Source organism: Mytilus galloprovincialis, chromosome 3 (genome assembly GCF_965363235.1).
Source record: "Mytilus galloprovincialis chromosome 3, xbMytGall1.hap1.1, whole genome shotgun sequence".
Classification (NCBI taxonomy): Eukaryota; Metazoa; Mollusca; class Bivalvia; order Mytilida; family Mytilidae; genus Mytilus; species Mytilus galloprovincialis.
Window position 1 is genome coordinate 10,882,726 of NC_134840.1, and position 16,418 is coordinate 10,899,143.

The following is a 16,418-nucleotide window of genomic DNA, read 5'->3' on the forward strand; positions in this document are numbered from 1 at the left end:
TTTGTGAAATAATCAGGCATGGTCGTCTTTTTTACCATGTCAAAATTTCAGAAGAAAGTAAGAAAACTTGATGTCATAATAAATTTTGACCAATGAAAAACTGAAACCAACCAAACTACAAGTTGATTAAACAAGAGTGCACACGCTGAAATGTCTCGGCTTCTTTACTAATCATTGATATTATGTTGATACTCCTAAATATAAAGCTTTATTACGACTGTCACATAAACTTAACATGAACCATGAAAATGAGGTCAAGGTCAGTTGAACCATATGCCAGGCAGACATGTACAGCTAACAATGCTTCCATACACCACATATAGTTGACCTATTGCTTACAGTTTAAGAAAATAGACCAAAAAACAAAAACTTAACACTGAGCAATGAACCGTGAAAACCAGGTCAAGGTCAAATAAAACCTGCACGACTGACATATAGATCATAAAATATTTCCATACACCAAATATAGTTGACCTATGACATATAGTATTAGATAAAAAGAGCAAAACTCAAAAACTTAACTTTGAACACTGAACCATGAAAATGAGGTCAAGGTCAGATGACATCTGCCCGCTAGACATGTACACCTTACAATCATTCCATACAACAAATATAGTAAACCTATTGCATAAAGTATGAGAAAAACAGACTAAAACACAAAAACTTAACTATAACCACTGAACCATGAAAATGAGGTCAAGGTCAGATGACATCTGCCCGCTAGACATGTACACCTTACAATCATTCCATACAACAAATATAGTAACCCTATTGCATAAAGTATGAGAAAAATAGACCAAAACACAAAAACTTAACTTTAACCACTGAACCATGAAAATGAGGTCAAGGTCAGATGACATCTGCCCGCTAGACATGTACACCTTACAATCATTCCATACAACAAATATAGTAAACCTATTGCATAAAGTATGAGAAAAACAGACCAAAACACAAAAACTTAACTATAACCACTGAACCATGAAAATGAGGTCAAGGTCAGATGACACCTGCCAGTTGGACATGTACACCTTACAGTCCTTCCATACACCTAATATACTAGACCTATTGCTTATAGTATCTGAGATATGGACTTGACCACCAAAACTTAACCTTGTTCACTGATCCATGAAATGAGGTCGAGGTCAAGTGAAAACTGTCTGATGGGCATGAGGACCTTGTAAGGTACGCACATACTAAATATAGTTATCCTATTACTTACAGTAAGAGAGAATTTAACATTACAAAAAATCTGAACTTTTTTTTCAAGTGGTCACTGAACCATGAAAATGAGGTCAAGGACAATGGACATGTGACTGACGGAAACTTCGTAACATGAGGCATCTATATACAAAATATGAAGCATCCAGGTCTTCTACCTTCTAAAATATATAGCTTTTAAGAAGTGAGCTAACACCGCCGCCGCTGTAGCCGCCGCCGCCGCCGCCGCCGGATCACTATCCCTATGTCGAGCTTTCTGCAACAAAAGTTGCAGGCTCGACAATAAAAATAATCAACAGGTTAACATTTAACAAGTTATTCATTGAATTTAAGGATATTCTGCTACCATTCCTAGAGGAAATATTCAAAAGATATTAGCATCAGGACATTTTCTGAAATCTTGGGCACTCGCAGTGTTAATTCCTGTTTTTAAAAAAGGCGACTTGTCCGATCCAGCGAACTATTGTGGAATCAGTTAAGTCAGTAATATAGTGAAACTGTTTACATCTATTTTAATTCAAGACCAATAAAATGGTCTGAAAATAATATTATTACAGATGCGCAATTTGGATTTTGCCCGGGTAGCAGCACTGTTGATGTAATTTATTCTTTGTTGACACTCGTTCAGAAAGCACTTTTCAAGAAAAAAACGTTTATATTGCTGTTTTGTTGACTACAAACAGGCATTTGACTCCGTAACCAGAATTAACTTATGGTTGAAACTATCAAGAGTTGGTATAACAGGCAAATTACTGTCTGTTTTAAAATCAATGTATTCTACAGTAAAAGTATGTGTGAAAGTTGATGGTTTTTATTCTGAGCAGTTTACAAGTTCTGTTGGTCTTATGCCAGGGGAAGTTCTTTCTCCTATACTTTTTTCGTTATATGTAAATGACTTTGAAATGGAATTTCTACATAATAGTAAAATACCATATAAAGTGCAAGACTTGTCATTTTTTTTTACTTATGTATGCTGATAACATCTGATTCAGTTATTGGCTTGCAAGATATTTTAGACACATTATTAATATATACTTGTAAATGGGGTTTGACTGTAAATATTGCCAAAACAAAAATTATGGTATTTAGAAACGGAGGTTTTGTAAAAGACGAAGAAATTTGGTATTATGATGGCAATGCTATTGACATAGTGGATGAATTTTGTTACCTTGGTGTACTGTTAAATTTTAACGGTAAATTTGTTAAAGCTCAAAAACATTTAGCTGAGTAAAGTAGAAAAGCTGTTTTTGGTTTAAAGTCGAAGGTTTCATCATTGTATTTGAATGTTTTTACATATTTGAATTCATTTGATACTTACATTAGCAGTATTTTATGTTAAGGTTGTAAAATATGAGGCTTCCATAAAGCTCCAAATATTGAAAAAATACAACTTGATTTTTGCAAAAACATATAAGGTGTCAAACAATGTACAACAAATGTTATGGTTTATTTTGAATTGGGTAGATATCCTTTGATATATTTTAGAATGTACAAAATAGTGAAGTACTGGTTAAAATTGTTATCCACAAGCAACTGTATTCTTAAAAACTGCTACAGGGAACAACTGTATAATTTCTGTAATATTAGAAGCAGTTGGATTTATCAACTACAACAATTATTATTTAACTTAGGTTTAAATGAGATCTGGTATAACCAAGACAATTTGATTATTGATACAAAGGAGTAGGTCCGGTAAGGGCCGATTTCGGCCTCAATTTTCAAGTTCATCTAACGAAAGATTTTAGACACTTCATTAACCCTTAAGTGTCTATTTCAATTGATTCAATTAGTTAATGGGGAAGATTTTAACTTAATAAGTCATTTAAAACGCCCCGATTCAAGCTTAAATATGAAAAATCTATCAAATATGCCAAAAATCGTCACTTTTCAGATGATTTTTGGCAAAAATGAAAGTGGCCGCATCCGTGTTCATCCTCAACCTTTATATATATTATGTATTATCACCAAATACAACTTACATTTCAATATTATGAATGAACACGAATGCGGCCACTTTCATTTCAGACGGAAACCGTCTAAAATTTAACTAAAATGCTACAATTGTGAAGATTTCAGTAATTTAGCATGACTTAATGATGCTAGTACCCGATATATGTGCATTGTTTTGTCAAAAACAGCCCATATTCATGTATCAGAAGCATTCTACTTTGCAATAAATATCTAAACGATTACATTTTCACAATTTTCTAAAACTGCTATATTTTGAGGCCAAAAAGGGGTCTTACTGAACCTACTCCTTTATTATTATTTGTAAAAACAAGGATATGTGATCAAGCAAAAGTTGCAAAACAGACTTTTAATGATCAACTGAACGTTTCATCTAAGTGTTATTTATATAAATATATTGTCAATAATGTATGTTTACAGAATTATCTAACTAAACATATGAATTTTAGAGTGTATTTAACTCGCCTTAGATTGTCTTTTCATAATTTGTTTGTTGAAGTAGGCTGTTATCATGGAGTAAATAGGTTAGATAGAAAGTGTACTCTTTGTACTTTGAATATCACTGAAGATGAATTCCATTTTGTGTTACAATGTGAAAGCTATAGAGACTTGAGGAGACAGTTTATTAAACCTTATTATTATAGACGTCCATTGTCGTTCAAATTAGTGCAACTTCTCAGCACTGAAAATGTAAAAGATTTGCATACTTTGTGTTAATTCTTGTTTAATGCACTTAATCATAGGACCAAACTGTTATTGGTCAATACTTGATATTTATTTGCTTCTCTGATGTATTATGTCATGTTGTGTTATAGAAATGTATTTGTATTTATTGCACTGATAAGCATAATCTGCTTAAAGTAATAAAGAATTAAATTGAAGGTCAGGAAAAGGACAATTCAGATTAAAGCTAGAGAAATAAGAATATATTGTCTTCTTAATTAAGTAAAATATTCATTAGGTATTACTTCAATCTTCCACTTAAATTGTATTGCTTAAGTAACTCTATGCAGGTTTAAAAAAAACAATTACCAGCTAATGGAATGTCAACACACAAATTGCATTATAATTAAGCAGTAATTAATTAGACCTAATGCTTATACTTAATCAGGCATTGCCCGTCTTAAAACAATTTTCATGTAACCTATATAATCTTAGGATCTATAATTCAATGCCCTTGACCATAAAGAGTTGAGTGAATTTGTTATGGAAATGTACGAGAAAGGTAATTCAACCAAAAGGAATGTTTTTTTAATTAAAATAAGTATTTGTTTTCCCCTGAAATAGCAGTGACAGCAAAAATCAATGAAAATCTACACATTGGGGAATTCCCCATTTTAATATTGTATGTTATGAAGTTCCAAGTTTGTAGAAGGGGTAGACTACTCAAAACTAATGCCGGATTTTGTTATAAATTGCAGAAATATTACTGAATTTGCATGTCTTAGAAAAGGAGAAAATTCCTCAACAATAAACCATAAAAGCAATGTACAACCTGAATATGTTTCAAATCTTTCTGTAAGTTAAAAGATCTGATTGAAAACTGTAGAAAGATGTAGATTACATATTTTGGTACAGTATTTTGTTGTATGTTTGCCTATAATACAATTATCCAACAGGAACAACTGACAGTTAACTTACATTTTGTATGTGCCTATTCAAAATAAGGAGCCTGTAATTTTGAGGTTGTCTTTGGTTTAGGTCTGATATATGTTGGGTTTTTTTTCCATTTGCTTTGTATATAAATCACACCATTGGTTTTCTTGTTTGAATTGTTTGACATTTGTTATTTCTGGGATAATTTTAAATGCTTACTATGTGGTATGGATATTTGGTGGATGTACAATGACCTACCACCACATATAAGAACTGCAGCCAGGATTAGGAAGATAATTTAACCTACCACAACATATAAGAACTGCAGCCAGGACTAGCAAAATAATTTGACCTACCACGACATAAAAGAACTGCAGCCAGGACTAGCAAAATAACTTGACCTACCACAACATATAAGAATTGCAGCCAGGACTAGCAAAATAATTTGACCTACCACGACATATAAAAACTGCAGCCAGGACTAACAAAATAACTTGACCTACCCCAACATATAAGAACTACAGCCAGGATTAGTGAGATAATTTGACCTACCACGACATATTCTGAACTGCAGCCAGGACTAGCAAAATAATTTGACCTACCACGACATATTCTGAACTGCAGCCAGGACTAGCATTATAATTTGACCTACCACGACATATAAGAACTGCAGCCAGGATTAGTAAGATAATTTCACCTACCACGACATATTCTGAACTGCAGCCAGGACTAGCAAAATAATTTGACCTACCACGACATATCCGAACTGTAGCCAGGACTAGCAAAATAATTTGACCTACCACGACATATAAGAACTGCAGCCAGGTTTAGTGAGATAATTTAACCTACCATGACATATTCTGAACTGCAGCCAGGACTAGCAAAATAATTTGACCTACCACAACATATAAGAACTGCAGCCAAAGGACTAGCAAAATAATTTGACCTATCACGACATATCCGAACTGCAGTCAGGATTAGTGAGATAATTTGACCTACCACAACATATCCGAACTGCAGCCAGGACTAGCAAAATAATTTGACCTACAACAACATATCGGAACTGCAGCCAGGACTAGCAAAATAATTTGACCTACCATGACATATAAGAACTGCAGTCAGGATTAGTAAGATAATTTCACCTACCACGACATATCCAAACTGCAGCCAGGACTAGCAAAATAATTTGACCTACCACAACATATAAGAACTGCAGTCAGGATTAGTAAGATAATTTCACCTACCACGACATATCCCAACTGCAGCCAGGACTAGCAAAATAATTTGACCTACCATGACATATCAGAACTGAAGCCGGGATTAGGAAGATAATTTGATCTACAACAACATATAAGAACTGCAGCCAGGATTAGGAAGATAATTTGACCTACCATGGCATATAAGGACTGCAGCAAGGATTAGTAAGATAATTTGACCTACCATGGCATATAAGAACTGCAGCCAGGACTAGCAAAATAATTTGACCTATCACATATCCGAACTGCAGCCAGGACTAGCAAAATAATTTGACCTACCACGACATATAAGAACTGCAGCCAGGATTAGTGAGATAATTTGACCTACCACGACATATAAGAACTGCAGCCAGGATAAGTGAGATAATTTAACCTACCACGACATATCCGAACTGCAGCCAGGACTAGCAAAATAATTTGACCTAACACGACATATCCCAACTGCAGCCAGGACTAGCAAAATAATTTGACCTACCACAAGATATAAGAACTGCAGCCAGGACTAGCAAAATAATTTGACCTACCACGACATATCCGAACTGAAGCCAGGACTAGCAAAATAATTTGACCTACCACAACATATCGGAACTGCAGCCAGGACTAGCAAAATAATTTGACCTACCACGAGATATAAGAACTGCAGTCAGGATTAGTAAGATAATTTAACCTACCACGATATATCCCAACTGTAGCCAGGACTAGCAAAATAATTTCACCTACCACAACATATAAGAACTGCAGCCAGGACTAGCAAAATAATTTGACCTACCACGACATATCAGAACTGAAGCCGGGATTAGGAAGATAATTTGATCTACAACAACATATAAGAACTGCAGCCAGGATTAGGAAGATAATTTGACCTACCATGGCATATAAGGACTGCAGCAAGGATTAGTAAGATAATTTGACCTACCATGGCATATAAGAACTGCAGCCAGGACTAGCAAAATAATTTGACCTATCACATATCCGAACTGCAGCCAGGACTAGCAAAATAATTTGACCTACCACAACATATAAGAACTGCAGCCAGGATTAGGAAGATAATTTGACCTACCACGACATATAAGAACTGCAGCCAGGATTAGAATAATTTGACCTACCATGACATATCTGAACTGCAGCCAGGATTAGAATGATAATTTGACCTACCACGACATATCTGAACTGCAGCCAGGATTAGGAAGATCATTTGACCTACCACAACATATAAGAATTGCAGCCAGGATTAGGAAGATCATTTGATCTACCACAACATATAAGAATTGCAGCCAGGATTAAGAAGATAATTTGACCTACCACGACACATAAGAACTGCAGCCAGGATTAGTAAGATAATTTGACCTACCACGACATATAAGGACTGCAGCCAGGATTAGGGAGATAATTTAACCTACCACGACATATTCTGAACTGCAGCCAGGACTAAAAAATAATTTGACCTATCACGACATATAAGAACTGCAGCCAGGATTAGTGAGATAATTTAACCTACCACAACATATTCTGAACTGCAGCCAGGACTAAAAAATAATTTGACCTACCACGACATATAAGAACTGCAGCCAGGACTCGAAAAATAATTTAACTACCATGAAATATAAGAACTGCAGTCAGGATTAGTAAGATAATTTCACCTACCACGACATATCCAAAATGCAGCCAGGACTAGCAAAATAACTTGACCTACCACGACATATCCCAACTGCAGCCAGGACTAGCAAAATAATTTGACCTACCAGGACATATAAGAATTGAAGCCAGGATTAGCGAGATAATTAAACCTACCACCACATATCCGAACTGCAGCCAGGACTAGCAAAATTATTTGACTTCCACGACATATAAGAACTGCAGCCAGGACTAGCAAAATAATTTGACCTACCACGACATATCCCAGCTGCAGCCAGGATTAGTAAGATAATTTAACCTACCACGACATATAAGAACTGCAGTCAGGATTAGTAAGATAATTTAACCTAACACAACATATCCCAACTGCAGCCAGGACTAGCAAAATAATTTGACCTACCACAACATATAAGAACTGCAGCCAGGACTAGCAAAATAATTTGACCTACCACATATCGAACTGCAGCCAGGATTAGTAAGATAATTTGACCTACCACGACATATAAGAACTGCAGCCAGGATTAGGAAGATAATTTGACCTACCATGGCATATAAGGACTGCATGCAGCCAGAATTAGTAAGATAATTTGACCTACCATGGCATATAAGAACTGCAGCCAGGACTAGCAAAATAATTTGACCTACCACGTCATATCTGGTCCGAGTACACAGTTATTTCGTAGTGCATTTCTTTTAGACAATAAATGAAAATTAAAAAAATCCCACCTGCGCTTTCTCAATAATATTTTTACAGTGTATTGTACTACTTTTGGGACAAATTATATCAAAATTATAGAAAACTTCATCAGCTCTAACTCAAAATATGGACAATTTTGTGTTAAGGGGGTCTTGAAATCTTTTGACAGCTTCCGAAGTGCTAATTTTTGACCCTTTTCAGCTGGACCTAATCACTACTTTACATTAATATTTATGACCCAAATTTTTTTACAGTGTCATTTCACCCCCCAACTTGCTATATGAGGCATAAAACATGGAGAAATAAATTTGGAAGGGGTATAACAAAAATTGGCAAGTAACACACTGTCCACACTAAGGACTATATTCGTGGACAACGAAAATCAAAGGACGATAACTGTGTACTCGGACCTAATAGGATAGAATAAGTTGACCAATCTTAATAAAACTTGGTATGACTAAAGCTTAATATATTATAAGACTGCTTACAAAGTTTCATAGCAATAGGATATATATTATAGACAATATGATTAATTCTATATTCAACTTTGCGTGTTAAATTTAGACGTTAAAATTGAGAAATTTCAACTATCAACATTTGGGGCTTTTAAAATTTAAATATTGCAAAAAAATACTTTTAAAATGCCTTAATATATAATATATCATGTATTTACAGCAATACAGTACTCATTTGATATATCAGACTTAGCATAATTATTCAAAAGTCAAATTTATATGAGCCTGTGCCTAAAAATGGAGGTTTTCCAATGAAGGGGGGGCCTTACATGAAGATGTAATATTTTCCAGCAATTTTAAATTTGTGAAGCTTTTTGATTATAAATAATCCTTACATATGTATTTAATGTACTTTAAATGGAAAGAAAACTTACAAATAACATATCATATTAGTTCAAAAGGGTCTTAGGCCAAGTAAGAATAAAAATAATTTAGGGTCAATTTAGGCCGTAGCACATATTTACATTTAAAAATGCATATTGAAGCTGTAGGAAATAAAAATTTGTGTCTTTTCTATCATTTCTATACTCAGGTGACATGATACAATAAATCTGAGCACAAAAAGGCTCTTACATTCAACTTTTTAAGCAGACAGTATGGTCTGATACAAAGATTTTTCACTTTTTAGTGAAAAACTTGCATGCAATTTTAGTCTCAACAGGATTATATTTGAACCACATGCTATCCTACAGAAGTAAAGAAAGATATTATGTGAAATAAAACAGGTACAAAAGACATTGTTAAGTGCTTTTTATACAAATTTAGTGAGGTCTTTATTATGGACTTCAACTTTTATGTGCCATGCTCCTCGCATTTAACTTGATCCAAACAGGGCGTTAGGCGAGGGTCATTTATACAACACATTTTGCTCATATTGTCTGAGATAATCTTCTTTTCTGTAGATTCAGAGTTCACACATGAGTGATAAAACTGGATTAAAGCATAGAAACACAAAAATTGACACATGAAAACATGTCAGATAGAAAGTCAGAATGCCACTTATGAATCAAAATTGAAAAAGCTATGAAATGCTTATTTTGACCATATAATGCCAAAATTGGTCATTTTTGCAGAAATTCTATCAAATAAAAGTTTAAATCCTTTAGTTTTATGCTATTTGACAAATTGACACCATCAAATCATTCAGGGAAGTTGCCAAAGTACAGATTCTATATTTCCTGATTTCACCTCTTAGGTCCGAGTACACAGTTATTTCGTAGTGCATTTCTTTTAGACAATAAATGAAAATTAAAAAAATCCCACCTGCGCTTTCTCAATAATATTTTTACAGTGTATTGTACTACTTTTGGGACAAATTATATCAAAATTATAGAAAACTTCATCAGCTCTAACTCAAAATATGGACAATTTTGTGTTAAGGGGGTCTTGAAATCTTTTGACAGCTTCCGAAGTGCTAATTTTTGACCCTTTTCAGCTGGACCTAATCACTACTTTACATTAATATTTATGACCCAAATTTTTTTACAGTGTCATTTCACCCCCCAACTTGCTATATGAGGCATAAAACATGGAGAAATAAATTTGGAAGGGGTATAACAAAAATTGGCAAGTAACACACTGTCCACACTAAGGACTATATTCGTGGACAACGAAAATCAAAGGACGATAACTGTGTACTCGGACCATCTGAACTGCAGCCAGGACTAGCAAAATAATTTGACCTACCACAACATATAAGAACTGCAGCCAGGTTTAAGAAGATAATTTGATCTTCCACGACTTATAAAAAATTGCAGCCAGGATTAGGAAGATAACTTGACCCACCACGACAAATAAGAATTGCAGCCAGGATTTTGAAGATCATTTGACCTACCACAACATATAAGAATTGCAGCCAGGATTAGGATGATCATTTGATCTACCACAACATATAAGAATTGCAGCCAGGATTAAGAAGATAATTTGACCTACCACGACACATAAGAACTGCAGCCAGGATTAGTAAGATAATTTGACCTACCACGACATATAAGAACTGCAGCCAGGATTAGTAAGATAATTTGACCTACCACGACATATAAGGACTGCAGCCAGGATTAGTAAGATAATTTGACCTACCACGACATATAAGAACTGCAGCCAGGATTAGTAAGATAATTTGACCTACCACGACATATAAGAACTGCAGCCAGGATTAGGAAGAGAACAGTGACAGACACTCCAATGGCTATTATGTATCTCATATCAAACACTTCTTCCATCATTGCAGGCTGTAATGTTACGTGCATATCTGAAACCAGAAAATACATCAAAATAATCCAGGTCAACTAACATTGCAGGATTAAATAGATTTGATTTTGATTTATGGTGTTTTAACGCCACTTTGAAGCACTGCATTTAGCCTATTTTGTGGCGGCCAGTTTTTATTGGTGGAGGAAGCTGGAGTGCCCAGAGAAAACCACTTACCTTGATAAGAAAACTGACAATCCTAGTCAATTAAGTTTGGTTTCAATTGCACCTGCATGAGCGGGATTCAAACTCACAACCTCAGTGTTGACTGGCTAGTGATTACATTAGTAACTACTTAGACCACTCTGCCACAGAGGCCCCAGATTAAAAAGATATACATAAACAAAATATTCATGTGTAAATTCAGCAATTATTGCGGGCATTTATTTTTGCCATTTTTGTAGAAAGGAGGGAAATGAGAGATTTATTTTTGTGAACTCAGTGCACACAGCTACATGTATCAGTTATCAGCATGTGAAATTTTCACCCAGTTGAATTATTTGCTTTAAGGGCATACGATACAGTTACAGGGGAGGTAATGACGTTGCTAACATAAAATGTTATTTTCGCGACGTCAAACTATGACATATTGGGAAAAGATGCATTTTTCGACTATTTTTTATCATTCAAACTGATTTAATTTGAAAACGAGTGCATGGACCCCTATTTTTTAAAACGACATTTTGTTTCATTTTGCAGGGAGATTGTGTGGACCAAATTTCATAAAACTGTAAATAGAGGATTTTTTTTAATTTTGATAAATATACAAAATATGATTTTTTCTTAATTCATGACCATTTGACAGGGAGGGTAGGAGGGGTCCTGATCCCGAAATCCCGGGCTTAAAAACACGACATCCCGAAATCCTGGGCTTAAAAAACATGAAATCCCGAGGTCCCGAAATTCGAAGAAAGAATTCCCGGATCCCGAAAGGGTCAATCCCGAGCTTAAAAACACCCGATCCCGGAGTCCCGATAAAGGTCCTATCCCCCCTCATTTGATAAATATGAGTTATTTCTGAATAAAAAATGCATAATTTTTTAGGATACTTGTAAAATACAAAAATTACAAATTATCAATCAAAAAACAATTTGTGTTTATCTTTTAAAACAAAAAAGTTATGGCTTTCTTTCGAAATGGAAAATACGGCCACAAATCCGAATTTTGAACAAATATACAAAATTTTGACCTCATTTAACTCAAAAAGTAGCACATGAAGGTATATTTTTTATTACATATTTGATTTAAGCAGACAAAAACTAGCTTATATGGAAATTTTTATAAAACTGTAAATACAGGATCAAAACTGTATCGTATGCCCTTAAGAAAAACATTGAAATAATTTCTGAATTTACGGCATTCTTAAAGGACATACTCATTTCTGGTCATGTTTTTCTTTCTTTCTGTAAATTACTTTTATCATAGCTATCATAAATGGACCAGACTACGCTTGAAGGAAGACAATTATAATTATTTGGCATGTATTACCATTTTGTTAAAGTTATATAAGCAACCATTTCCATGGAGACTAGAATCAGTAGATCCTATGATTAAATATAGTATGATTCTAACCATTTAAAATTCAAACAGTGATCATGATCATAATAAACAAGTTTATATGACCTAATAGAAGGAACTGTGAGTAAGTTGCCTCAAAGTGCAAATGTCTTAGGGTGTATTATACACAAGGTGGGAAATTATGAAACAAAACAATTGGAGAAGGCTCTGAGGTATGCATCTATCTGATGAATTAAATCAAGTTGAAATATATCATAAAAACATCATCATTTCATCAGGTTCTTTGTAAAATTCTTCAATAGTATTTAATATCTTCTGTATTGCAAATTATCTACAATCTTTTGTGTTGTAGCTTGGCTGTAAACGATGTTTCAACATGGGAAATGATGATCAAAAGCTTCATAAATTCTACAATTTTCTTTGATTTCATGAACACTGCATATTATGATGTAATCTTGTATATTGAGAAATTCATTTATATTTCTTGATTTTTCAAACAATATATGCAAATAAAAAATAGTTTTCAAATCATTTATCTTCTTAAGCTAGATCTTGGCCTGAATGCCCCTTCCCCTTTGTGTGAAATCAAACAGTTTGGTAGCTTCTGTTGACTGCATGAAAGTGTAGGTGCAAATGTTGAAAAAAAAGATGTAAGGATTCATTAGTATACTAGGGGCCAGCTGAGACCCACCCCCGCTGAGTTGAAGACACACTGGTGGCCTTGTGCTGTTTTCTGCTCTTTGGTTGGGTTGCTGTATCTTTGATAATATTCCCCATTCCCTTTCTCTATTTAAAATTTTCTTTATATTGATTTGTTTACTGTTTTGGGGTCTTTGTCCTCTATTATTGTTCTTCTGCCAAGCCTTCTCTTCCACCACTATCATAATAATTTACAAATTAAAATTTAGCATGTCTGTATGAATGCTAACATTTGCCTATTCCAGAATTCCTAGCTTTTCAATTCCAATAATTTGTATGATCTAAGATGTAATAAGGACTAGTTTAGAAGGAAGTATTTACTATTTTGATATAGGTTCTTTAGTATTACTTCAGAAAAAGTCAATGACAATGTTTTGAGCAAGTTAGCTTGAGATCATATGTATCTTAGAGTTCTGAAATTACAGGAATTAAAACTAAATTGAAAATCCATTTAAAATCCATATCATCTCATCAGTATTCCTTGCTGAGCAATATTTAGTAAAACTATATCAAGGATGCTGGCAGTTACTACAATCAAGCCTTGAAATCCTGCAACAGCTGTGCCATGAGCTCACAGTACTCCCTTATTGGGCATATGGAATTTGTTGCAAGAATAAAATGGGTTATTTCAAAGGCATTTAATCATAAGCAAATAAAATGACTAATAAAATGACTCTGTAAAAAAACATGCCTGAGTAGAACTTTAGAATGACAAAGCCAAAAATTTCAAAAATATAAAGGGAATTCTGTGTAATGCTATTGAAAATTTGCAGAAGATAACTCGAGTTATCACACAAAGTGTTGACGGACATATGAAAGATGCGACAAATGGTCATTGGTATTTCAAATTACTTCCCACCTTTGCCTGGTGTCTAAAATTTAAGCAGTCCATCACTATTATATATACAAGTATACAAGATTTTTCAAAGATAAAGCTACTGAACTACACAAAGCTATGTTGCCACTCGTAAAAGGTACTTTGATGCATCACTCATAGTAGGGTCATCAAGAATGCTCAAACCAAAACATTTCAAATCCAGGGATGTAGAAAACACATAGAAGTGTTTTGAGCTTATAAGTTTTAGTAGTCATATCATACTTGCCTCGCACAATAGGTTAAGGCAGAATATTGGAATTTGATATAGCCTTTGAAATATTTCACTTATTATAGTTTTGATACTACCAATATAATTTGATGTTAAATAGATGACTTTAAATATACTAACCTTCACAGTGGAATCCATCTGGTGATAAAACTTGTTCTGCAGGACATAGACAGGCAAACACAGGCTTCTCCCAATCACTTATATTACACCAATAGTCACACGGACAGTTTAACAGGAAGTTGATTTCAACAAACGCTTCTGTTCTAGCGGACAAATCTAAAATTAGTAAATAGTCCTTATTATTTGTTGTTTTAATAACAGCCATGACAAATTTCTCACGGTAAATTGATGATGTACTGTTTCTTAATAATAATAGATTCAGTGATCACTTACATTTAATATATCCAAGTGAACTTGAAATTAAAGATACTACCGACACAGATAAATCTGCTTCATATTTAGACCTTTTTCTCAAAATGACTACTGATGGTAGGTTAAATACCAAAATTTATGCCAAACACGATGATTTTAATTTTCCTATAGTCAACTTTCCATTTCTGTGTAGAAACATCCCAGCGCCACCAGCATATGGAGTATATGTGTCTCAATTGATATGTTACTCTAAAGTTAGCTAGTACATTGATTCTGTTGAACGAGAAATACTGCTTTCTCAAAAGTTGCTAAGACAGGGCTATGAATCAATCAAATTAAGGTCATCACTCAAGAAATTTTATGGTCACCATCATGAGCTGATTGGCCATTTTGACAAAAGTGTGTTAGAAATCATATCTGATATTCTTCCTCAGTCATAATAACCTTCCATAATTACCGAACTGAACAAAAAAATAACACGAATGGTGCTGTATACAGTGCAGGAAATGCTTACCCTTCCGGAGCACCTGATTTCACTCCCGGTTTTTTAGTGGAGTTCATGATGTTTCTTATTTATTATTTATAACTGTTGATGTAAATGTCTTTTGGTTTTGTGAGTCTTTGTTTTCTCCTTGGTTTTGATTGTTATTGTCTTCTCTGTATCATGCCCATTCCACATGACACAATCCATACACACATTTTTACAATTTTGATCAGATACTTCAGAATCTGTCACTACATAGTCACGATTATAATCCAACTAGACAAAATCAGCCGAGTCTCCCGTAATGCTAAGGGACGCACCTAACTGTCAGGGTGCTTGACCAACCTCTCCAGACCATTCTCCATCTGAAGGAATCTGTTTTATCGCTGTCTGATCTCAAATGGGAACCATAATCGGCTACTTGGGGGAATTGTCATTTTCATATTCATATTCCATCAGTTATTACAGGAAATAGCAATAGTTTTTTTTATCATTATTTTGTCAATAAATTAGGCTGTTAGTTTTCTGGTTTAAGTTGTTTTACATTTGTCTTTTCAAGCTTTTTATAGCTGACTGTGGTATGGGATTTGTTCACTGCTGAAGGCCATACAATATGACCAATAGTTGTTTATTTCTGTGTCATTTGTTTTCTTGTGGAGAGTTGTCTCATTGGCAATCATACCACATCTTCTCATTTTTAAATTTAATATTCAAAGATCATTAGCTACTTACGAGAAATCACATTTTCATCTTTAATCATTGGGTGAAAATAATTCGATCCATCTTGACCACTTTTGTATGGGTCATCATCAGTGCTGGCATCACCACCTATAAAAATAGCAATGTTGACCTGTAATTTATTTTGATGGTAAAATACAAATGTTGATAATAAAACAAGGATTCAAGGTCATATAACCTCTGTGGAAATGGGATATGCCCATGCTAATACAACTGCATAACAAAATCATAGATTTGCAATAAGCCATTCCAGTTTAACTGACCTAATCACAAACTTTAACATGTATACTATGCAAAAATTACAAAGTAAAGAAACCATAACTGAAGGGTTGTGGCCATACAATTTCCATGGAAATAAGACGTGTT

General features: G+C 34.2%; 1 long non-coding RNA gene across 1 annotated transcript; it reads right to left on the reverse strand.

The window, feature by feature from the left end:
- Window positions 1-11,010: 11,010 nt before the first annotated feature.
- On the reverse strand, window positions 11,011-16,150 carry LOC143067173 (uncharacterized). Its single transcript, XR_012975868.1, has 3 exons — window positions 16,047-16,150; window positions 14,579-14,734; window positions 11,011-11,136 (listed from the first exon to the last, which is right to left on the reverse strand). It is a non-coding gene; the product is annotated as an uncharacterized LOC143067173 (long non-coding RNA).
- Between the last annotated feature and the right edge of the window lie 268 nt (window positions 16,151-16,418).